Source organism: Theropithecus gelada, chromosome 1 (assembly GCF_003255815.1).
Source record: "Theropithecus gelada isolate Dixy chromosome 1, Tgel_1.0, whole genome shotgun sequence".
Classification (NCBI taxonomy): Eukaryota; Metazoa; Chordata; class Mammalia; order Primates; family Cercopithecidae; genus Theropithecus; species Theropithecus gelada.
This window is the reverse complement of record NC_037668.1, coordinates 43823735-43833551: the sequence shown is the minus strand read 5'-3', so window position 1 is coordinate 43833551 and position 9817 is coordinate 43823735. Positions and strand designations below refer to the sequence as shown.

Here is a 9817-nt window from a genome sequence, read left to right as displayed (position 1 = left end):
TGGGCGTTCTGCGGCCGCGAGGGAGCGCAGTGCCGGGGCAGCTCCCGTCGGGCGGCCGGGGCGGGAGGGAGCGGGGCTGCCCGGGCCTAGGAGGAGCTGACAAGAGAGGAGGCCGACGCTGTCCCTGTATAAAATCATTTCATTCATTCATTCGTTCTACGGACGGTGGTTCAGCACCTGATAGATGCTGAAGCTAGAGCGAGTGATGCGGGCGGGCTCGATCCTGGAGTAGCGGTTAGGAGTGTGAACCGTGGAGCCCAGCAGCGGGGTTTGAATCCCCACTCCCTGCTGTAACCTTAAGCACTTTTGGCTTTTTCTCTCTGCCTGGGTTTACTCAGCCTTTAAGCAGAGATGGTAATAAAATCTGCCTCCTAAGATTGTAATAAAGGGGAAATGAGGTTCCTAGAACACTTATGGGCACAAAGTAAATGGTGTGTGTTTGTTGCTGTTATTAATTGTATCCCCATCCTCACCCAGAGCTCAGAGACCCATGTGGGAGACATACAGGTAAATCAGCAATTCTGATACTGCTGCGAGGGCAGAAAGCCCTCCTTCCTCTGGAGCACAGAGACACATCACTCAGCCAAGGGGGACTCCCGGGAGGCTTCTGTCCGCCAGAAAACTAAGATCTAAGGGAGGCTCAGGGGAGTGAGGCAAAAAAACGAGTATTCTCAGTTGAGGGTGTAGTTTGCGAGAAAACTCATCTTTGCAGAGAGAGAAGCGAGAGAGAGATCAGGCTCAATAAAGAAGCAGACTGGGCCGGGCGCAGTGGCTCACGCTTGTAATCTCAGCACTTTGGGAGACCCAGGCGGGCAGATCACTTGAGGTCAGGAGTTCGAGACCACCCTGGCCAATATGGTGAAACCCCCGTCTCTACTAAAAATACAAAAATTAGCCGGTCGTGCTTGCGAGCGCCTGTAGTCCCAGTTACTGGGGAAGCTGAGGTATGAGAATCGCTTGAACTCGGGAGGAGAGGGTTGCAGTGAGCCCAGATGGCGCCATTGTACTCCAGCCTGGGCGACAGAGCGAGATTCCGTCTCAAAAAAAAAAAAAAAAAAAAAAAAACAGCAGCAAGCCGTGGTCTGGTCTTAGGGGACGTTGTAAACCTAGTTAAGGACTTTACATTTTAGGTTAATGGGAAGCCATTTAAGAATCAGATCTGTGGCCAGGTGTGGTGGCTTACTCTGTAATTCTGGCACTTTGGGAGGCCAATGTGGGATGATCGCTTGAGCCCAGGAGTTTGAGACAAGCCTGGGCAACATGGCAAGACCCCATCCTTATTTAAAAAAAAAAAAGAAAAAAAAAAGAAAGCTGGGCATGGTGGAGCACACCTCTGGTGGTCCCAGCTTCTTGGAAAGCTGAGGTGGGAGGATTCTTTTATTTCCAGCCTGAAATAAAAGAATCAGATTGTTTGTTTGTTTGTTTTTTTGAGACTAAGACTTGCTCTGTCACCCAGGCTGGAGTGCAGTGGCGGCATAATCATAGTTCACTGCAGCCTCGACCTAAACTCAAGCGATCCTCCTGCCTCAGCCTCCCAACTAGCTGGGACTACAGGCGTGCACCACAACACCTGGCTAATTTTTTAAATTTTTAGTAGTGATGGGTTCTCACTGTGTTGCCCAGACTGGTCTCGAACTCTTGGCCTCAAATGATCCTCACGCCTCAGCCTCCCAAAGTACCAGGATTATAGGCATGTGCAACCACACCTGGCCACGAATCAGATTTGTGGATTAGGAAGCTCACTCTGGTTAAGTGAAGAATGTATCAAAGGGAGTGGGCCTGTAGGCTAATTAAGAGCCTGCTAGAATAATCCAAGTGAGAAATAAAGGTGTGAGTTAGAGGCAGAGAGTGAGGAGAGATGGTTTTAGAGATAGAATTGACAAAATTTGGTGATTAGTTTGATGAGAGTTAGGGGCAGGAAGGAGTCAGGATCACCCCAGTTTTTGACTGATGGGTGTTGGATGCTGCTCTGTGTGATAGGGAGCAGTACGGGGAGCAGATTTGGGGGAGGGCAGATATGTTTAGTTTTGAACATGTTGGAGTTGAATGCCTGTAAAGCATTCAAGTGCACCTGTTCAGCGGTGATCTAACAGTTGTCACCATCAAAGGTCACTGAAGTCATGGGAGGGGATGAGCTCGCCTAGGGTAGAGTATGCAATGAGAAACAAAGTGTCCAGGATATCCCAGAGCAGTGCCAATGCTGCAATAATGCTTGGGTACAAACCTCATCGTTTTTTGCTTCTCAACATTGTGTCCTGTCTCTCACTGAGCAGCAGATCTTGAGAGCAGGGCCTGAGGCTGAGTCTGTGCATCTTTGTGTCCCAGTGACAGCATGTTGTCTGGCACAGACCAGGCTATTTATTCAGCACTTCCTTGGGCCAGGCTCTGTGCTCAGCACTCTGTATTTGTCTATGTTTGATGGATGCATGAAAGGGCAGCTCTGAGGGAGCAGGTACCCTTTATAGGTTCTCATCAGATTTTCCACTTGTATGTCATTGATTCAGGTAATGAGCCGGAGGAGGGGAGCCAAGCTGGAGTTTACACAGGCAAACTGTCAGAAAAGAGTAGCCTGGGCTATCTGGAAATCTGAGGTATGTCTGTAATACTCAAGGATGAAACAAATCAGATCAGTTTGTCCTTCTTCTCTAGGTTCAACATGATTCAAATGATTCTTTCCTGATAGCCTTTTCTTTAAAATTATACAGTAATGACAAAATTCCAGTTACAGTTTGGTTGGGAAATTGTTGATATTACTATTATTGTTTTACCTACAGAGAGAGGCCAGAGTGGATGATCAGCGGGCAATGCTCACATCTTTAGTTAGGTGAAATCTACAGTGGCGGAAACAGAAGTTTATTCCTTGCTCCTTAACATTCTGGAAGTACGCAGTCCAGAGCTGGTAGAGCAGCTTGCTGTGTTCTGTGAGATCATCTGGGAGCAGGATTCCATTGATAATGTGACTTTTCTTACTCAAACTTAGGCTTCCATCTCATGGTCCAAGCTGGCTGCTGTAACTCCTGCCATCATGTATGATCTCCTTAGGGCTAAAAGGGAAACAGAGCAGCGAGCACACACTCATTCCTTTTAAGGTTCTTTTTTTTTTTTTTTTTTTTTTTTTGAGACGGAGTCTCGCTCTGTCGCCCAGGCTGGAGTGCAGTGGCGCGATCTCGGCTCACTGCAAGCTCCGCCTCCCGGGCTTACGCCATTCTCCTGCCTCAGCCTCCCGAGTAGCTGGGACCACAGGCGCCCACCACCTCGCCCGGCTAGTTTTTTGTATTTTTTAGTAGAGACGGGGTTTCACCGTGTTCGCCAGGATGGTCTTGATCTCCTGACCTCGTGATCCGCCCGTCTCGGCCTCCCAAAGTGCTGGGATTACAGGCTTGAGCCACCGCGCCCAGCCTCCCTTTTAAGGTTCTAATGTTTAAGGAGGCATTTTTGTACAACATGGTTCCCAGACATAAGCCAGTTCCTGCATCTGGTGCACAGCTAAAGAACAGATTGTGACTGTTTCAGTGCTGGAGAAAAAGCTGGCTGAGAGAACCTTCTGTGTCTTCAGTCTGTCTGGATTACTGTCTTGGGGTGTGATCCCCGCCTGAGGGGAGGTGCACTGAGTCCCCAAGGCAGGCTGCTCTGGCTTTGGGTAGGTTTACAGGGCTTGGGCCCGGGGAGGCCAGGCTTGTTTATCCCATTCATTGTTTCTGTGCCCAACATGTGTCAGGCATTGTGCTGGGTGCTAGGCATGCTGGCATGAGTAAGACTGAATCCCGGGAGCAGGTGCTCCCAGCCACGTGTATCCTCACAATGCAATGCAGGAAATGCTTTGGAGGGCTGGTAGAGGGTGTTGCACACAGAGGGAGGTTGCACTGGCGCTGGAAGGCTTTCCTTGGGGGAGTGAAGATGTTGTGAACGGCACATTTTGGACTAATCACTGTAAAATTCCCCTTGGACAGATAGAGGCAGCTAGGTCTCTGGAGTCAGGTGTGAATCTGCCCTCCCGTTGAGTGGCTCTGTGTCCTGACAGTCAGTTCCTTCTGAAACTGTGTCCCAAAGAGTTTAAAAAAAAAAAAAACTAATGACTACTATTTTCCTAATCACAAGATTGTCTTCTGACACATCAGACAGCAAGCCGTTTTACTCGGTTTCATCGCTGAGCCTCAGTTTCCTCATCTGTAAAATAGGGATGACAACATCTACCTCACAGAATTGTTTGGAGAATTACGTGAGGTCAGGCAGGTAATTCACAGGGTTTGCTGCATAGTGCAGCGCTCCCCAACCTTTTCGTTTTTTTTTTTTTTTCTGTTGGCAAAATATATATTTTATATATATAGTATATATATATAGAGAGAGATATATATGTGTGTGTATATATATATAGAGAGAGAGAGAGAGAGACAGACAGAAGGTTTCCCCCACCCACCCACCTACCCAAAACATGTGTCTTAGTGTTTGATTTTTTTTTTTCATACACAGAGAATAGGGAATTTCAGAATTTGTACATATATTTTAGCAAACAAATTTTGATCTTTTGGCTTCTTGGTGCAGTAATGGTGCCAAAGGTTCATACTATTACAAGGAAGTTGTGAATACTGATTTCTCAGGAGGTGAGGCCAGCCCCACATGAACTTCTCTTGCATCCCTCTGGTCCACATGATACATAACTACTTCGACTTCTTTTTGTTCCTCTCATGAATCATTAGACATTAAAAATGGAACAACAGAGTCACAAAGGGCCACATGCTTTTCAGTAGAAAGCATTCTCCTTCTCTAGGTTGCTATCACAGTGCAGACTTGACTGCCTGAATATGCTCAGGAGATTTAGTGAATATTGTCTGTATTTGGTTATGGAAAAGGCTCTCCTGGCTGAGCGTGGTGGCTCACGCCTGTAATCCCAGCACTTTGGGAGACCAAGGCGGGTGGATCACGAGGTCAGGAGATCGAGACCATCCTGACTAACATGGTGAAACCCCGTCTCCACTAAAAATACAAAAAACAGGCGCCTGTAATCCCAGCTACTCGGGAGGCTGAGGCAGGAGAATCACTTGAACCTGCGAAGTGGAGGTTGCAGTGAGCCAAGATCGTGCCACTGCGCTTCAGTCTGGGCGACAGAGCGAGACTCCGTCTCAAAAAAAAAAAAAAAAAATTAGCTGGGTGTGGTGGCAGGTGCCTGTAGTCCCAGCTACTTGGAAGGCTGAGGCAGGAGAATCGCTTGAACCCAGGAGGCGGAGGTTGCAGTGAGCTGGGATCACACCACTGCACTCCAGCCTGGGCGATAGATTGAGAGTCTGTCTCAAAAAAAGAAAAATAAATAAAAAGGCTCTTCTTTTTTTTTTTTTTTTTCTTAAGTCCATAGTGAGAGCAAATCAAAGCATTGTTTTTTCTTCTGAGCATCAGTCTTTGTCCTCCTCACCCTCCAAAAATAAAAAATAATAAGAGAGTCAAGCACTTTAGACTTTCATCAGCCTGGCAAATAAAGTTTGCAGCAAATAGAAGTCCTACTATTGATAGGACTTTTGTAAAGAAAAGAAATTTGATAAGGCAAATTTCTTTACAGGAAACAAGCTACACAGAGGCAGTACCAGGATAAATAAGACCCTGTCCCTGCGTCCAAGATGCTGGCAGTCTCATGGAAAGACAGGCAAGGAAACCTAGGATCATAATTAAGGTGAAAATGTGTCAACAGAGATCAAAAACAGGATGCTAAGAAATCGCAGGGGAGGGGCTCCAAACTCACTTGGGTTGGAAAGAAAATTGGTAAGACAAAAAGTACATAGGATAACCCAATTACTGTGTTGTTGGGTAATTTATAAGATTCACCTCCAACTTCACTGATGTAAAATCCTATTGGAAATATGAGGGCAGCCATACAGAAAAGCATCATTCCAGTGAATGCTATCCGTTGAACATATATTGTAGCTTCTCTTCCCCAGGGGGAAGCCACCAGCAAACCGCATGTGACAGTCAAATGATTCCCATGAGAAAAAACAGCATGGTGACCCACTCCAGGGGAAGCCGGGGAGGGGTGCATATCCCCTCTCGTCCATGGATGGTTTGACACTGTCCCACGAGGCCCACAGTGAGTGCTCCCACAGACTCCCTGGTGTCGAGCCAGTCTGGGTTGGTGATGCTGGTGATGGCAAAGATATTGGCAACCAGAAAGAGACATCCTGAGATAATGGTCAATTTATCATCTCCCTGCCCTGCTCCACCTACTCTCCAAGCCCCGGGCAGGCAGTGGCCTCCCACCCCATGGGCAGCCTCTGGGACCCGGAGTCCCCACACTGCTGCCTCGTGCCCCTCGACCCCCATGCACCCGGGACTGCCAGCTGTGGCACGGCCCGTAACCTCCAACGTTTTTGGCACCAGGGGCCGGTTTTCTAGGAGACAGTTTTTGCATGGACAGGGGGCTGAGGGGTAGGGGTGGGAGGTGGTTTCAGGTTGACTTAAATACATTACATTTACTATGCACTTTATTTCTATTATTATTACATTATAATATATAATGAAATAATTGTACAATTCACCATCATATAGAATCAGTGGGAGCCCTGAGCTGCTTTTCCTGCAGCTAGACGATCCCATCTGGGGTTGATGGAAGACAGTGACAGATCATCAGGCATTAGATTCTCTTGAGAAGCACACAAACCTAGACCCTTCACATGTGCAGTTCACAATAGGGGTTGAGCTCTTGTGAGTATCTAATGCTGCTGCTAATCTGACAGGAAGCGGAGCTCAGGCAGTAATGGCGAGCGATGGGGAGCGGCTGTAAATACAGATGAAGCTTCGCTCACTTGCCTGCTCACTCGCCCGCCGCTCACCTGCCATGCAGCCCACTTCCTAACAGGCCACGGACCAGTAGTGGTCTATGGCCCACGGGTTGGGGACCCCTGGTATAGTGGACATTTATGAAATGTGACTTACCTCCTGCTGCAAGGTACAGGCTGGTCGGAAGCTGGAGACCAGTCAGGATTGAAGTTGAGGAAGGCCCAAACCTGTGGGGAAGCCAGGTTGCCCTCCTGCTTTGTGGCAGGGGCTATCCAGGTTGTGCATGGAGGGTCGAGGACTGCTCTGTGCTCCCCCCTGTTTTCCGGGAGAGTTCCCCCAAGCTTTCTAATTAAAGTAATCAAACCTTGGATACTCAGAGACCATATCCTGAGAGATCTGGTAAGGAGTGTTTTGAGGATTCTCTCTACCTGTTTAATTCCTTCAAGTTCAGATGCTTCTGGGAAGCCGTTTCTGAGCCATTCCCACTTCCTCCAACCCGAGTGAGTTTGGAGCCCCTCCCCTGCGATTTCTTAGCATCCTGTTTTTAATCTCTGTTGACACATTTTCACCTTAATTATGATCCTAGGTTTCCTTGCCTGTCTTTCCATGAGACTGCCAGCATCTTGGATGCAGGGACAGGGTCTTATTTATCCTGGTACTGCCTCTGTGTAGCTTGTTGCCTGGCACACAGCTGGTGCTCAGCAAACGCTGGATGAGTGGGTGATCCGTCTTGATTGGCTGAGGAGGAAATGGCATTTGGGGCTGGAGAAAACTCCATGTGATTGAGGGCTGGGCATGCAGCTTGTTTATTGGGCATTTGGCTGTCATGTGGGAAATAGACATGGTGAACTCTGACCTTAACTGTGAGAGTTTTGGTCAGAAGACGGTTTCTCTGTCTTTTTGTCTTGTTCTAGTATAGCAGGGTTTCTCAACCTTGACACTTCTGACATTTGGGGTGAGATAAGTCTTTGTTGTGGGGAGTGGGTTCCTGTAGCATCTCTGGTCTCCACCCATAGATGCCAGTAGTAACTCTTCTCCAGTGGTGACACCCCAGAATGTCTCCTGATATTGCCTGGCACAAAATCACCCCCAGTTAAGAAACCCCTGCAGTATAGGGTAGCTGTTAGGAACATAAACTCCTAAGCCAGGCATATCTGGGCTCATGTTTGCTTCTTATAATTATTAGCTGTATGCCCTTGGGCAAAGTACTTGACCTTTCTAATCCTCAGTTTCCTCAGTTGTAAAATGGGGATGATAGTTACCTTGAATATAACTTTATTGGGTGGAATTATTACTAAGGTCATGCATGTAAAGTGCTTAGTGGAGTCCCTGGCTCCATAATTACTGTTATTTGATAGAAGAAGATTCTTGAGGGTCAAAGCAGAAAATATGCAGAGTTTAGGAAGAAAACAACATTTGGTATGGGAATGCATGCACAAGGGAAAAAAATCAGAAGGTTCTCAAGGGTGTACCTGTGGAAAGTAAGTTACCGCCCTCTCCTCCCAGGAAACTTTTTTTTTTTTTTGGTAGAGACAGAATCTCACTGTGTTACCCAGGCTGGTCCCAAACTCCTGGGCGCAAGCAATGCTCCTGCCTCAGCCTTCCAAAGTGTGGTATTATAGACTTGAACCACCAAACCCAGCCTCATATAACTTTTTTTTTTTTTTAAGTTAGGACCTTGCTCTGTGGCCAAGGCTAGAGACCAGTGGAGCTGTCATAGCTCACTGCAGCCTCGACCTCCCTGGCTCAAGCGATCTTCCTGACTCAGCCCCCAAGTAGCTGGGACTGCTAGCACACACCACCACACCTAGCTGATTTTTCTGTTTTTTGTACAGATAGGGTTTCGTCATGTTGCCCAGGCTTGTCTTGAACTCCTGGGCTCAAGTAATCCACCTACCCACGCCATCCCAAAGGACTGGGATTACAGGTGTGAGCAGGGGTGGTGTCCTGCGGGGTGACTCATTGTTGGGTTTGACATTTGACATCACAGTAGGGAGGGACCTCAGCTTTAATGAAAACAAAAAACTCCAAATACATTTTGTGTACAAAACATATTGTCCTGGAGATCATAATCTACTTCTTTTGCTGGCTGCGGGTTTTTTTTAATTTTTTAATTAATTTTTTATTTTTTATTTTTGGGACAGGGTCTTACTCTGTCGCCCAGGTTGGAGTGCAGTGCTGGGATTGTAGCTCACTGCAGCCTCAACCTCCAGGGCTCAAGTGATCCTCCCACCTCAGCCTCCCGTGGCCACAATTTTTAACTGGTTGAAATAATAGAGGTCAGAGAGTAAGTACTGTGGCTCAGAGTGATTGAGCTTTGCTGCAAGCGTGTGTGTGGAATGCCAGCACAGGGACTCCTTATGGACATCAATAGCTTGACAGTCCCTGGATGATTAAGGTTGACCTCAGTAACGCAGTCAGCACAAATACGTGTAGAAAACTGGGGCTTAGGCTCTTGGATTCAAACATGCTTGTTATGAATTGAAGAGAGAGATGGTTCTTAGGGCTGGGCTTCAAAGGAAGGAAGCAAAGGGCATGGTTAGAATTGAGAGTTGTTCACTCATATCTAAACAGCAGTGTGGACAGAGGCTCAGAGGTGGGAATTCCCGCTGCGAGTGGAGAGCAGGCCAGAAAGCAGGCTTGGTGGGTTCATTGTAACATCAAAAATCTACTCAGCTTCTGGTCTTGAAAGGTCTGGCAGTAAAATCTGTTCTCCCCACCCCAGCCGCACCACTTCCTATACTGGAACTTATTAACCTAAGCAGTCACTTTCCTGTCCTGAATGGCAGGCTCCACTTGAATTTCGCCAACCTGCCCCATGGGAAGCTGTATCACCAGAGCTCAGAGAGCAAAGCACTTCTCATTTCTGTAGTCTCAGGGCCATGTGGGCCCCTCAGGGATTTTCCCCAGTTACTGTGACTCAGTCAGCAGCCCAAACTAATGCTTGGCAACATTGTTTAAAGTAAGAAAGAAGTTGTTTAACTTTGTAAATCATTTTTGTTAAATGTTGACTCCATACAAAAGAACGTGTTCAGTGTAAAGAATAAGGATACAA

At 47.3% G+C, this 9817-nt stretch overlaps 1 protein-coding gene across 7 annotated transcripts in view; it reads left to right on the top strand.

Annotated features, from left to right (window-relative positions):
- ZBTB17 (zinc finger and BTB domain containing 17) overlaps nt 1-9817 on the top strand; it is a 34826-nt gene that overhangs the window by 492 nt on the left and 24517 nt on the right. For 6 of the 7 annotated variants that reach the window (XM_025376684.1, XM_025376692.1, XM_025376676.1 and 3 more), the window contains exon 2: nt 2505-2591. The exons of the other annotated variant lie outside the window; for it this stretch is intronic. The gene's annotated coding sequence lies outside the window, so the exon portion shown is untranslated. The remainder of the gene's footprint in view (nt 1-2504; nt 2592-9817) is intronic. 7 annotated transcript variants of the gene reach the window in all.